We start from the raw sequence: 15,303 nt of genomic DNA on the forward strand, positions 1-15,303 counted from the left end.
ATATTCAAAATTAATTAAGCTGATATTTTCTTGACCGCTGGGTGCAGCTAGCCTATATAATCGGCGGACAGAAATGACCCTTCCGCACACATTTGTAGCCTCAGTTGTAGCCTATTCTTTGATAGTAAAAATATGAATGTTGCTGCCTAATTTTAGATCCGTCAGATCTGAGTAGCCTATTATCCACGTCATAATACGCCGTTTACTTATGGCAAGTAATTTATTGATTTGTCTGTGCTAGATTTAATAAGATATTAAAGGTTATTCACGTGTTGCGCTAGTTCTAGTGAGTAAATATGGCAGTAGCCGTGTTAAAAAATATTAATGACATACATGCCTAAGAATGGGAGCACTATATAAACACTACTGTTTGCGTTTGGATCATGCGCTAATTGCGAATCTTTCAGAGAGCTGCCTTTCGTTTACCTCACAGATGACGACCACAACATATCAATCTCTCTCTCTCTCTCTCTCTCTCTCCTTCCTTCTCCTCTGACACACAAAGACATAAAGGCGCGCTCGGGCGTAACATGATATGAAATGCTATGAGATTTAGGTAATAATAATAATATAAATAACAATAGTATTATTATTATTATTATTAGTGAACTTTTTGTTTTTTGTTGTTGTTTTTGCTTTTTTGTGACTGAATATTCCTCGTCAGTCTATAACATATGTTATACTGCGCGTGTTTATATTTTTAAATTCCTCAGTATCTGGTTTATGAACATGCACAAAGAGTCAGGAGTCATGTGCACACATGACAGCATGTTGAGGGTAAATCGTGTTTAAAGTCACAAGGCTGACACCTAGCGGCCGACACCACATTCACCTCATATATGAAGACAGTAGTTTTTTAGTGTGTTTGTTTATTTATTTATTTGTTTTTGCTCAGACATAAAATATTGGAAAATTAAAAATACAAATGTGCAAACATACATTGGTTCCAAAATATTTTATATAGGTTTTTCTTTTTTTTTTAATATATATATATATATATATATAAATAAATAACAAATGTTTTAACAACAAGATTACATATTAGTATGGTTCTATATCTTAGTTAGTTAGTTAGTGGGAAAAAAAAAAAACACTAATACAAGTAATCAGTGCTGTATATTCCCGAGGGGTGGAATCCATAAGATTTTACTTCTTTCTTGTGTCATTTCACTTGAAATGCCTGAATACGTCATATGAGGTTGACTAACCACAGAGACATTGCTTCTTTGTTTGCCATACAGCTGTGCAAGTTCTCAAGCAGTCATATTCATGAGCAAGCACAGATGTCATCATCTTTAAATATTCCAGTTCATGTTTGTTTCCAGCTTGCAATGCTTTAGGGACAGCTGTCAACCTATTGCTCTGTTGACTGTTGAAACTTGCCAAGCTTCCAAGGCATATCAAGATACTGAAGGTGTATTTTCACAGCTAGTTTTATCCTCCTAATAAATTCTTAATGGTGTAGAAAGAGGATGATTGTTGTTTTTCCTCTAGCCTTAGCTCTGGCATGTTTCATCAGTAAAATTCAGTTGTACAGTATGTGTCCAATGGACTCCTGCTTGACAAGTTGTTTGTTATCATGTGAGCTCACAGGTTTGGACACACACCTTCACTATGACATCAAGGTTAATAGATTTAGCTGTTTTGGCAATGTCAACACACCATAATGCATTACAGTACAAACTGAGTTTTCTTGCATGCATTTCTGTTACAAATACGCTCAAATTAAGAATTAGTTGATTATTTTTGTGCAACATTCTTCTAGAAGCCTTTTCTTTCCGATTTCCTTCATTTTAGAATATTTGTGATATGACGACGGCATTTGGCGGTTTTGATTCTGCAATAGTAAATGATGCATATGGATGGTGGTTTTAATCTTGCTGTGTTTCATTAGTTGTAATGGAACAGAAATGACCATCAAAGTGAATTCAGCCCAGTGTAAAATGGACCCTGCATCAAAAAAGCAGCAGTGGCTCTCAAATAAATAATAACATTGCATAGCAAACCAATGCTTTGAAGTTCTTGGAAATGAAGTAAAACATAAGGTGGAGAAAAAGAAAAAAAAGAAGAGGAAGGGAATATGTCTTTCTTGCTATCTGGCTGTCCAGATATCTTTTTTTCGTATGAACAATACTTTCTTAGCGCTGTTGCTGTATTGTTCTCAGCCAAATACCCCTCTAACTGTTAGGACACTTCGTGTGAATTACTTAGTAAAGCAGCTCAAACGTGCTCACAGGCTGCAGCCCAAGCTACTTTGTGCAGCAGGAGCCACTCAATCATGCAGTGGTTTTGAACTTCTTTAAGACACTTTTTTGCTCCAAGCCTTGAGCCAACACTTTCCACAGTACATACAGAATAACTGATTTGATGCTATATTTTGCTGCTAAAGCATGGCACACTTCTATAGCCAGTCCCTTCTGCTCACTTTGAAAGGAATATCTGAGCTCAGCCGATATGTTGCTGCCTTATTACCCTTAGTGTGCAGCAGTGAATAGTATGGGCGCTCAGTGAGACTCAAACCTACAGGTGTCCACTGGAAAAGAGAGAGAGAGTGTGATTTATTCAAATTCAAATTCAAGATGGAGGTACTTTCTTTGGTTGGATGTGGCTACAAAGAGGACAACTCCATTATGGTCATCATCTTAGTGTATTTCGGGGCATTTGATTTCCTCTAATGATCATGGTTGGAAGCAGACAGCAAGATGACTGACAGGCCCATCTTCAGTGTTGCCTAGCCTTGCTATCTGTGCCTTGATACATTGTGTTAAAGCATTCTCTCTCCATCTGAGCCCCCCTGCTAAGCTGGGAGGGCACTGTTGCATCACTGATGGAGCTCTCGATATTGAAATGCTCGTTGTTTGTCTCTTGGTAGAACTGAGTGACAAAGGGCAGTCGTTTTATTTACTCTGGGAAGAGATTTGAATTACAGGTGATTCATTTTTAGCACATTGTTTGGGTCTGTATCTAAATCCTTTACTTTTGTTTTGTATGCATATATTTATTAGGAGATTGAGTTTTGTTTCCAGAGACTCACTGAGCACTATTAGCATCTCCTGCCCCTCGCTGTGTCTGGTACAAACTGCTAAGCAGAGGTCATGATAAAAGATTTGGTCTATTGAGCCAAACTACCCTGCATTGCTGATGAGGACCTTGAAGCGCATCCTTAAATGTTTTATTGACAGTAAAAGTACACAGGAATAATTCTCCAGCTTAGCCTTCTTTTTTTTCATTTTGCCACAGCCAGGTTGTGCAAGTGGATGGAGAACTATTTAACTATTGATACATGACATTAACATGTTGCATTAAATTTACATTTACATTTAGTCATAAACACAACAAATGTTTCCACTGGAACCTCTAAAAGCTATTATAAGGCGTTGAGAGGTTTTAGCGATGGCTGTATTTAAGATTTCATTAGGAAGAAAAAAATGTTTATAGTGTGAAATGAAACTGCTGTTAACTGTTGTTGGCAACTGTTTACACAGCCTGAGTAAAGACTGGCACAATACCAGAAAACCATTTGCTTTAGTCATCATTTTCCAACAGTGTATATTGTGTCATGTTTTTACAGAAGTTGTACTTTGAAGATATCTCATTTTTATTTTGAATTCCATGTGCAAAATTGAAGGGTTTTTTGAAAAATAAGTCATAAATGTGTTTGCTTGTATTTAGATTGGCAACTTGTACTCTGCTATTAGATTAACGCTAAATTAGCAATTAGTCATTTTAAATGATTTAAATAATATGGCCAGCTCGGCCCCGTAATGTCAAAGACTTGCTATCAGCACGAGATGGAGAGGGAATACTCAAGGGATGAAATGCACACAGTGGTGCCAGTCACGTCGTAGGATTCATCACTGTAACTGGCACTCGGCACAGCTGCAACCAATTAGATTTCACTCCACTCTAGGCCCAAACAAGATTGAGCTGTATTCACACTTCATTGTGGAACTTATGATGGCTGCAATTGAGACTAATAATTAGTAACCCAACATCCCATTTGCTTTTAGTATGACGTGTTTAAGAGCACTGTGCTCTATTTATGCAAGATTAATTTGAATATTTCAGCATTTAGATAGCAATTAATACATGTAGTTCTACCATCTTTATGGCAAATTGAATCCCTGTAAGACTCATGTCTCTCTAATTGCCGTAATGGCATTTAGTATACGTACCTCATGATGTTATGAGTTTTGAAAGCTGAAATAATTTAATAACAATGGAGACTATTTGAATTCTGACAAAATGCTCTTAAAGGAATAGTTCCTTGGATGATATCAGCATCAAACTTGTATGCATTTCATTCTTCTATGGAACACAAAATATTTAGTTATTTTTTACATTTTTTAAAAATTATTATTTAGTACAAATATAGCATTTTTATGTTGGGGTAACCTGTACTTTAACAGCCCATAAAATAATTTAGGCTACAACATTTCTATGTTAGAATTTAGAGTAAAATGGATAAACCTTTGCGTTTTAAGCTAATAAATTGCATATGTGAGTCAAAGTTTGTGCATTGTATACTTCTAAATCTGTTTGCAGAAATCTTGGTGTAAATGAGTCAAAATTTTACACCTGTAAATCAAATGAAAGCCATGCATAGCACTGTATCCTACACAATAAGGTTGCATTGAGAATTGAGAATGAAACAATCAAACACCTGCAAAACAAGCATTGCCGTGCCATTTTGTTTCCTTGTACACCATCGTCTGAGCATTCCAAGCAATGGTTAGCGATACCAGTTTGGAATATCCAACGTCCTACTGACTGAAAGGAATGCAGCATAGAAGCCACAAAAATCACATTTTGATTTCAAACGTTTGTTCCTTCCTGGAACAAACAGTTTTTGTAAGTTCACTGGCTTTCAGCATCAAATGATAAGGACTCTGAAAGGCCCAGTTTCTACAGTTCCTAATTTTTCATTTGTGCTCTAATGTTTAGCATTCTTTTCTCACCTCACACTACCCAGACAATGAGCATAATCATGTGTTCAATACACCACGAGAGGCTGAAATTCCAACCCTGATTAGCCCTATACGCAGAAATCAGTGGCCTTTGTTTAGCAGTCAGCACAAGTGCAAAGACCACCTCGCACAATCATAACCACTCAAACGTACTGTAGCATGGCACAGTTTGTTCTCGTTGCCTTTGGAATCACCTGTTCTATGGTCAGTTAGTATGATTCAATGATTATTTTTTATCCTCTTTTAGCCCAGGCTCTGATTGATGTCAGAACATGTAGGCTAAAACACCTGGAAATGTGCAGCCCTGGGTGGGGCAGCCCTTTGTCTGATAGCATCAGCAGGATGGAGAGCTTATCAGCCCTCATCCCCCTGGGTGTGTGTTTACAGCTGTTCTCTAGTCAAGACAAATTAGCGGAGTATAAGCCATTAGGCCACTTCAGACGTTTTTTTTTTTTGTGTGTTCGTAAGGGAGGTTTGTGTGCCTGTGTGTCTTTGTGTTCTGTTTAGATCATTTCAGGTAAATGAAAGCCAGTGGGTGGTGAAAGTATAATCGAAAACAGGGCACAGACTTGAATTGGTCTTGGGCACAGCTTGACAGTATGTGTAGAGAACATATGTGACATCAAGTGTATTTATTCACAAGGGCTTACCAGCGAATGACATATTGATGTTGTTTATTTTCCTTCTCTAAATCTGGCTGTCTAATCTAATATCTAAATATATATTTTAGAGTAGCTGGGCCAGCTTTATCCCTCATATTACTGCAAATCTCCTTCAGTCTCTTCAGTCAATTGTTAGCTTAATCCACAGAAAAAAAGATGCATTGGGTAGAGTGCAAGTCATCGCTCTGAATGAAAGCGTGTTTATGTGCTCTTACAGGTCAGGAGAAATCGTTAGATAAATTAAAACACTATGCTCAGGGATGGTGTTAGTTTTGAGTGCTTTATATAATCAGCCTATTTAATCACACAAAGTTCTTTTTGAATGCATGCTGATATGTTTTTAACACCAGGGTCAAACAGCACCTGTTATATAAACCTAGTCTTACTATCATCATAAAGCCTTGTCTACTTTGCAATTTATTCTTGCCAAAAACCACCCACTTAAACAAGTTCATATGACATTTTTGGAAAACACATTCTGTATTGTTTCTGCATGCAGTTTATGTCATGTTCTAACTAGATATGCAGTGATAAAGTAACAAGCCATCCGTGCAATGTTACAGTGTACTTGCCCTAACCATGCAATGCTGCATATTAGGTGTGTTTCGACTTCATGCGACAATCCAATTGGAATTTGACTTGAAGCAGTGCATTCTGGTTAGAAATTTCATCCAACTTGAGATGCCACCAATGGCATGTCACTGTAATGTATGCCATAAATGTACTGCTAGAGTGATTTGAGAGCAATTGGCTGGCTCTTTCTGTGCAGTTTCTCCAGAGCGGCTACACAAGCTCTAATTTTAACGACACATTTATTAAATTTATTTTAATTCTGCGTAGCCACGCCCACATCGAAAGCTCATTGGACCTACCACTCCTTATGTATATTAATTAGCAAACATGGATGGATGAGGCTGATTATGCAAATTTAATTGGATATTATATGACACATCCATATAGTCACAGAAGGAAAAAAAAAACACAAAAGCGTGCTGTCTGGTAAAAGGGTTACCATGAAAATTTTGTCATTAATCACTTACCCACATGTCGTTCCAAACCTGTAAAAGCTTTGTTCATCTTCGGAACACAAATTAAGGTATGTTTGATGCATTCTGAAAGCTCTCCGACCCACCCATAGACAGCAATGTACAGTAATTAACATGATTACCGTCCAGAAATGTAGCAAGGAGATCTGTAAAATAATCCATGTGACATCAGGGGTTCAGCCTTTACTGTGTCAGCTGCGTCACACGGATACGCTGTTTATGTTGTTTACGCTTTGATTTGAACAAAAACAGCGTATCCGTGTGACGCAACTGACACAGAACAGACACATTTTTGTTTGCGTTCAGTGGATACTCTCCACAACGGTGCTATGGTGAGGCAGAGGAGACAAACTGTTGAATAAAGTCGTTATTTTTGTTTTCTTTGCATACAAAAAGAGCTGTCAGAATGCAACAAAAATATCTTAATTTGTGTTCCAAAGATGAACGAAGCTTTTACGGGTTTGGAACGACATGGGGGTAAGTGATTAATGACAAAATTTTCATTTTGGGGTGGAGTAACCCTTGAAGCATCGCGGAAGTCATGAAATGAGAAGGTGAGAGCACAAATAGAGAGAAACATGGTTTTGATTGACCATGTTTTGTAGAGTCGCATCACATTTTCGCATAGTCACGATTCAAAGCATTACATCTTGTAAAATCACTCAATCATTGTATTTATTGCATTATATATTTTGTCCCCCACAATTAAAACTACAGAGCTTTGATTATAAAACTAAGCTTTTAAATATAATCTTTTTGAAACATTATTAGAAGTGACAACTGATATGTAAATCTGCTGTATGTTTGTATAAAGTTTAAGGAGCAATTTTAAATATTAAATACCACAATAATAGACTGCAATAAAAAAATCATTCTGATAACTACACAGCAGTGTTGGTCTGCCAGCCACTAAACTATTTCACAGAAATAAACAAAGTAGTATCTAGTTTATTTGTTACTTATTGCTTGAAACAAAACTCATATTTCAAAGATTTATTGCTACTAACCTAGCAAACTTTGGCAATTTTAGAGATTTTCCCCCACCCTCTCCTCCCAAACACAAACCTACAGTGTAAAAAAGAAAAACCTACATTTCGGGAAAGAGGCCATTAAAAATGTATTAAATGCAACAATCAGGGCCGGCCCCTGTCTTAGCAGCAAATATTGATGTTGCAGAATATTGGACAGGTGATATAGGTGTATTACACACTCCACCACATATATCAATTTTCCCTTTTTTTCATATTTTTCCTCCACATCTCATAATGTTTGCTGTCTACAACAGCTTACAACAAACCCATGAGAGAGCTCAGACAAACATTGCCAGAAAGTAGCTCTGTGTAGTGTGCTGTAACCAGGGAGGTTTTGCCAACCAGGCCCTGCCAGACTCCCCCGTCCAGACGATGTGACAAGGAATTGCAGTTTTTTTTCTATCTGGATTGTGATATCAATAAAGGTAGCTGTCCGCCGGGACTACTGTCAATCCAATTCCCTCTACCCAAAGGAGAGTTATAAATGGCTTCTGTGTTGTTTACGTGAGCGTTGTTCTCAGAGGTGTCTCGGCTGACTTTTTAGATTCCACACATGTACCCCAGAATGCAATTTGCCCTTCTGCCATTGGACGAAGCTCACGCCAGGGCGAGAATTAAAGGGGAAGATGGAGAAGAAAGAAATTAATATGGAAATTAGCCCGTATAATGCCTCAAGCTATTAAGGTGCTTTAAGGGCCAATGAGAAGGTGGCAGTTTCCAGTGCCGATAGCTGCTGTACTGCAAATGGAGGGATATAGAGATTTCATTTCTTGGGAGGATCATTCTCCTCCCCGCTGTACGGATTAAGGAAATAGCTTCTGAGAGGCATGGCATGCTGTTTAGTGTGCGCTAATTGCACATCCAGTATTGAAAAGTCTGTTCTGAGCAGATTGTGGTTTTTGTACGTATTTTCCATTTTCTCTCTAACCCTCTCTTTTTCGTTCTTTTCCTCTTTGCAAACTCTCCGTATGAAATTTTTGTTAAGCTTTGATCAGTAGAAGCGGTATACAAGCAAGACTAGCTTATGGCTTGACTTGATAATGCAAGCAGATACAGCATGCATGAATATATTTGCTCCTTAAGAGGGTAGGAAGTCCCATTGTGCATATGCTCACTAAGAATGGGTCAAAGAGTGGCCGTGGGTTGGCTTTTACTAGATTGATCTGTCTATTTTTATCCCCTGCTTTTTATCTGAGGTGGTCCACCCCACCCAGGCATATCCTCGGGGCGAAGTGCATTGGTAAACATTGGCTCTCGCAAGGTAATTGTGGCGGAGATGGCTGCTGGCTTCATTATTTGGCTTTGCAGGTAACAGGCATTAGCGCGCACGGGAGGATGGGATGGCCTCGGGTTATGGGAATTCCTTCACTATCAGTGGCAGCCAATGTTTACTCATCCCTCAGGGACAAGGGAGGATCACAGGGTTTCGAGACCCTCGGGCCCCAACGTGTGGGCTGTGCAGACGAATAGAATTCCCTCAGTGTCAACATTTGTTTTGTTCATATGTAATTTTCCCAAAGCTAGCGTCTAATGGAACACACACGCACACGTACACAAACGCAATATAAAAAGGAGAGGCATTTCGTCTGTCTTTCCAAACAGCGTGCTTTTTTGACAGCAACAGAATTGTTCAGAACATATTACCCAACGAAAAACGTTATTTACAGCCCATTGTGAACGGATGCAGTAAGAAAGACAGCTCTAAATTTTTTATGTGTTTCTTTGTCTTTTTTGTCAACTGTTTCATCCTAGAATATACTCCAAATATACGAGATATTTTGTCAAACTTGGCATCACTGGAGGTTACAAAGACATTCCCCTGCTGTTTTTATATCCTTCTAGAGACAGAACACCCTGGGAATCCTTGATTTGATATAATTATTGTAGTGACATTTTGTAAGGTTGATGTCTGTGTCGCTATGATATTTTGCTACATAATACTTTCTAAGAACTCACAGACACACGGATAACTCCTTTTAAGCCCTTTACTTATAAAACAGTACCACAGAGCACTCATATTGATTTTTTTCTTAAATAATGCGATGCTAAAAACAAGCTAAGCTCTGCCTCCCTTTTCTCTGACATCAATACCGATTATTAATAGAAGTTAAAAGGGCTATTCTTTTGAACAACAGGTGTGATTCACCTTTTGCTTTCCTGTTTCTACCATCTCCAGTTTGGATCCAGCCTTTGCGATAATTTCAGATGACACCAGTACTTGCGATGACTCCAGATGATGCCAATTTTGGATTAACACTGACACAAGCTTTTTCTGTAAGGCTGCTTTGAAACAGTATTGTGAAAATAAACTTGTAATGATGACAAGGTGTGCTGTTAGTTATGGCTGATGTTTATGTCCACTTGTAAATAATCATTTATGGCATGCATATTAGATGTGAATAGTAGTTTTCTTTGCATGTTTGTGCATTTACCTATTAGGAAGTTTATGAGTCAACAGGATCACTTCTCAAAGCTTAGTTTGAGTAGGAAGGGGAGCGGCAGTTGAACAGGTGACCTGTACTCTTGTATAAAAGTATGTGTGGGCGTGTGGACGAATATGCAGAGAAGATGAATTCGGTTTCTAGAAACCTTGAATTTCAAGGCGACCAAATGTCGTATGCATACACGCACGCTATATACAGTACTTGTTCCTTTTCACAGCTAAAATGTCACACAAGAGCGCTCAGGGACATATCATTTTAAGTGTTAGCGTTCTGAGTAGCATGTGCCAGAGTCTTTGTTTTAACATCAACTGCGGCTGTTTCTATTCAGTCATACTCCCTCACTGAGACCAAAGAGATTTCAGTTTTTGATTAAAAAGGCCAGAACAGTAGTTGTTCCCCATCAGAAGAGATAAATTGTGGGTGCGAAAGGCCAACATCGTTTGCCATTGTTTACTGAAACGGTGGCGCTTGTGATAGATGTGACTGAAAAAGAGATACCGTAGCATTTTAAATCTGGCTTTGAGCTGCAGTAAATGCTTTAACTAATCTCTTCGTGCTGCATGCGCATATTCTGGGCTGGCTGATTTTCTCTGCCCTCGGGGTGGTCTCCCAGGACAAGAGAGGAGGGCCGAATTGCCTCGCACAGCTTTTCCTATGGAGAACATCAGAGAAATGTCTGCACATGCACATATACAGATAGATACACAAACAATCCCAGAGTGTTGTACGCTGCCACTTCTCTGAATTCAGGGGTGATCTTTGCCAGCGCTGGTAAACAAAGGAGCAGGGGAGCCTAATCCGCCAGTAAATCTGAGGATCATAAGTAAATCACCTATTTTAGAGATTAACTCCCATAACCATCTGAAAAAAAGAGGGAGATGAGTGGGAGGGGCTCGTTTGCAGGTATTTCTTAAAGGTGGCATGGTCTCCTCTTGCTTTTTTCTTTTCGCTTGTCTCCCTCACGTTCGTTCGCTGTTAGATAAGAATGTAATGTGATATACTCAAAGCCGGGTAACTAATCTGATATTTCACCTCGGTGAGAGATAGGAATGATATAAAAACACATTAGGAGTGGGCACTAAGAGGATTACAGTATGGAAACGGATGTGTGCTGACTGTCTAATCCACTCATGTTTAACCCTTGCAAGCTAGCCAATCCAACGCAAGCAAATTATTATTCTTTGTCTCCTCCGTTGATCCCGCTCTTGGTTTAGGCCGATGCCGACTTGACCACCCTCTCTGGAATAAAAGCCGATGAGAGCGAGCCTCGGCCTGGTCTTGAGTAACACCCTCTGCTGACAGCACCGCACTGAGTTTGGGTGTGCGAGCTTTAATCTGCTTGGAGACTGTCATTAGGAGTTTAGTAGGGTTTTACGTCTGGCTGCTGGAATATTTGAAGTGGAGTGAACATGTGTGTGTTTTGTATTTATGCGGATTTGCGCATGTGTGTGCTCGATAGCGATTGTTCCAAACTCTCATTGGCACTGCATAGCACACTTAATCTTTGTCTTCACCTTAGCCTTTTGATACCATGACTGGAGATCAGACACTCAAACAAGCCACTGCAGCACTGATTGGCTTAACCCACAGTTCAAAGCCTGTTGCTTGACATAGCCGTCATTATAGCGGCGGCTATAAAGCCAAAGACTTGAGAAATTACATAGAGGTGATAGTCATTTTACCCCTGCGGGGCGTTCTTTAGAAGTTAAAGATCCTGGCTTGAGGCGTTGACCTTATGTCACCTCCCCTAATTACCTCATATTAGAGCCGTGTGACCTTCGGGAAGGCCGCGGGGATCAGTTATATCCCTGAAATAACAGCTGCCAGTCTTCATTAAAGAGGATCTGCTTCCTCTCAAAATTCCTTATCAATCATCAATTAAGAGGAATGAGACTGAGGACACTTGTAGTATGTGACATCCTAATTAATTGCAGCACAAATGAGGAATTGACACCCCCGTCCTTTCCTACCAAATCCCCCGTGTCACCTTGGACTGTTTCATAATTAGCAGGAGTGTAACATAAGGTTCCGGTACATTAAACAACCCACCGTTGGATGGTCCCGAATATGTACGTGAGATAATATATAAGTGCCGGTGAATTGTAATGAGTTTAAATCTGTGTGGATTCGTATGCATGATATGTATGAAATAACGTGGCTTATTCTGCTTCGTTAATAGACTCTGGCGAACAGATATAATGCAGCGGTGCTGTGAAATCACAATTGGAGTTCCATTATCAGATTAGATGTGGTGAATTAAAAGACATGTCATTTGAATATTTAGTTGACCGTCAAACTTCATGCATTGCTGAAATGCAATACCATTCTGACCATTTTTACCGGCTGATTAGAGATTATTCACTCGGAGAATAGATGTAGAATAATCAAGAGAGGGGAAAAAGGCTTCCCAGTGAGCAGCACTTGAAATACAGACATAGATACAGATATAACAGTGCTTCCTCACTATAGTAACACAATGGATGACACAGTTCCTCGCTAGGCTCCACTGTAAGTCTCTGCTCCAGTTAAGCTCATCCCTTCTGGGCTGCGGTTCATTACTGGGCCAGGTGTCTGCATTCTGAAGGGAGCTCATTGACTCTGGGTTCCCTAGAAAGAGAGTTAGGCAGTACCATTCATTTTCAGATTCTCTTTACTCTATATACGGGAATGTATTGTAAGGCTTCTACTTCTACTGTTGGCTTTTGGCTGGAGGGAAAAAAATAGAAGAAGCCGTAATATTAAACTGTATGCACTCAAGCGCTGTGAAAATCCAGCCTACATGAATTCAATACAAAATACCCTGTCATTTCCATTGATCAGGTGTGCTTTTGATGTTTTAATTCACTTTCATTCATAGGCTATCCTGTCTCCACTGCTTCTTAGTGAATTGTCAGCCAACTTGGTAAGTGAGTTATGGGGCCCTAAGGGGGGCTCGACAAAGTGCGCCATTGGCAGTTTCTACCCTGTGTTATCGCGGGGCCAGTAATGCCACGCCGATCAGTGTGATGACAGCCCGCCGAAACCGTGTCTGGGTGTAACACGCTAAATAACTCAACAACCAGACACCTGCTTCAGAGACAGAAGACGTCTCTCGGGTCAGGACTCATGTAAATTCTGTGAGAGGTTGCAAGCGTTATTGTTGCTGAAGCTCTGTCGCTTTAAGATGATCAGATGGTAATGGTGTAGCCTGTCAATAAAAGCAGGTGCATTCAATTACTCCACGGTTCTTTACAAGCAATGGTAAACCCTCCAGAGAGTGTTTGGCACTTCAATATTAAGAGCAGGAATTTAATTACATTTCATTCATTATACTGAGGTGTTTGTCTGAGACAGCACAATGCAAATGTGCAATAGTGTGTCTTTTGGTGTTTGTTCTACAGGTATTATTTTGGCTTTTTAAATCACGCTGATGAGTATTAAGTATTTTGAACGTGAAAATGTGTAGATGTCTAAGATCACTGTTTTTCAATTTGAATTGAAAAATAAATATGAATTTCTTAAGATTTGCTATTTAAAGTGTTCAAGATGAGTTCACATGATCAGTGTCACAAATTATTTGAAAAGTGGCTTTTATGTGATAGCATTAAACAAGATTATGACATTATTAGTAACATATGCTCTCTGGAATGCTTGATTGGTCAAATGTGGCATTCAGCGGTCAGATGTTTCCTAATATTTTTCATCATCCATAGCAAAGCTGTATATACTTTCACGTGTTCCTTGCTTGACCCCTGCTTTAAACAAACGCAACTTCTACATCTAACATCTCAGTTATTGACTGCAGTACATTTATTTTTTATTATTACAGTTTATTTCCACTGTATTTTTTATTTATTTTTTTTTTTTTACACTGGAGGGGTTCATTTTGTGATAATGAGAAGTTAGAAATTTTAATTCTTTGAATCCCATATTTTCATAGCGGTATCATATTTTTGGATTCCGCTGTATAACACGATACACCCACAGTAAACAGTTGGTTTGAGTTTTACACTTTCTATCTATCAGTTTCAAAAAAGTTTTGAAGCATTTTAAATGCAAATGCCTGCAGGAATATGAAGACCTGCAGAGTGAAGACATCCAACCATGTATTTCTGCCCAATCCTCCTTAATATAACGCAACCGTTAAAAAGTGAAGTGTGGATTATTGCAAAATAGCTTTGACTCGCCAAATGAATAAAGAACGCAATTCAGGTCTAGTTTAAAGAGCTGTGTATTTGATGGAGGGAGCGTTTGTCCTGGTTCCAGCACAGTGTGAGATAACCAGCAGAATGAAAATGTGTTGCCTCATAAGCGAGACTTGTTCACGAGATGAAATATTAATGCTTGCGGACGGGAGCAGTAAGCATTTGGAGATGCTCGCCTGATGAACGATCACTGGGCTGTATTTGCATTGGAGATGAAAATGTTGAACAAGATTCATGGCTGCACCGTTAAAACGTAATAGATGTGACTGCACAAGAGATTCTCAACTAATGTCATAGTCTATGTCTTGGCTTTTGTCAAAAGAACGCACAAACACAAGGGGGAAGGAGGCCGTTGAAGCCTGGAGATATAAACACTTTGGGATTGAAGGGGATTTTATTGGGGACTTTTTGGTGAAGCTGTGTTTTTATTAGGTCATTGTCTAGCTCTGTTGTAATTCCGACTTCCATTCTGCTGCAGCCTCACAGCTGTTGCACTAATATCCACATTAATTTAAAAGTGACAGCTATTAACAGAGCAACTAAGCTCTAGGATCGAAATGAGAGTTTTCCTTTTTGGTGGAAATTTCACTGTGCTGTGCTGAAATTAAGTGAGGGTGCTCACTGGATCTAAAACAACTGCAGCTTGTAAATATCTGCACTCTTGATATAATATACTCACAAAAATCTTTGTATTTACTAGTGAACTGTCGGCAGTGACTATTTCAATCATAACAATGTAAGCATGGACTTCAACTGAATTGACAACTCATTTTGGAGATCTGTGTTTCAAAATGGTCAAAAAATAATGGACCTCTTTCTGACAATTTACATTTGGAGGTTTTTTTTTTTAAGAACAATTTTCACAAAATTAGTTCAGCTCATATTTCATGATTGAAACCTAATGACATTTTGAAAAAAGGCACATGTCAATGACAATAACGTGAATTCAGGTAAATTGGGCCATTTATT

This window comes from Onychostoma macrolepis, chromosome 14 (assembly GCF_012432095.1).
Source record: "Onychostoma macrolepis isolate SWU-2019 chromosome 14, ASM1243209v1, whole genome shotgun sequence".
Lineage (NCBI taxonomy): Eukaryota > Metazoa > Chordata > Actinopteri > Cypriniformes > Cyprinidae > Onychostoma > Onychostoma macrolepis.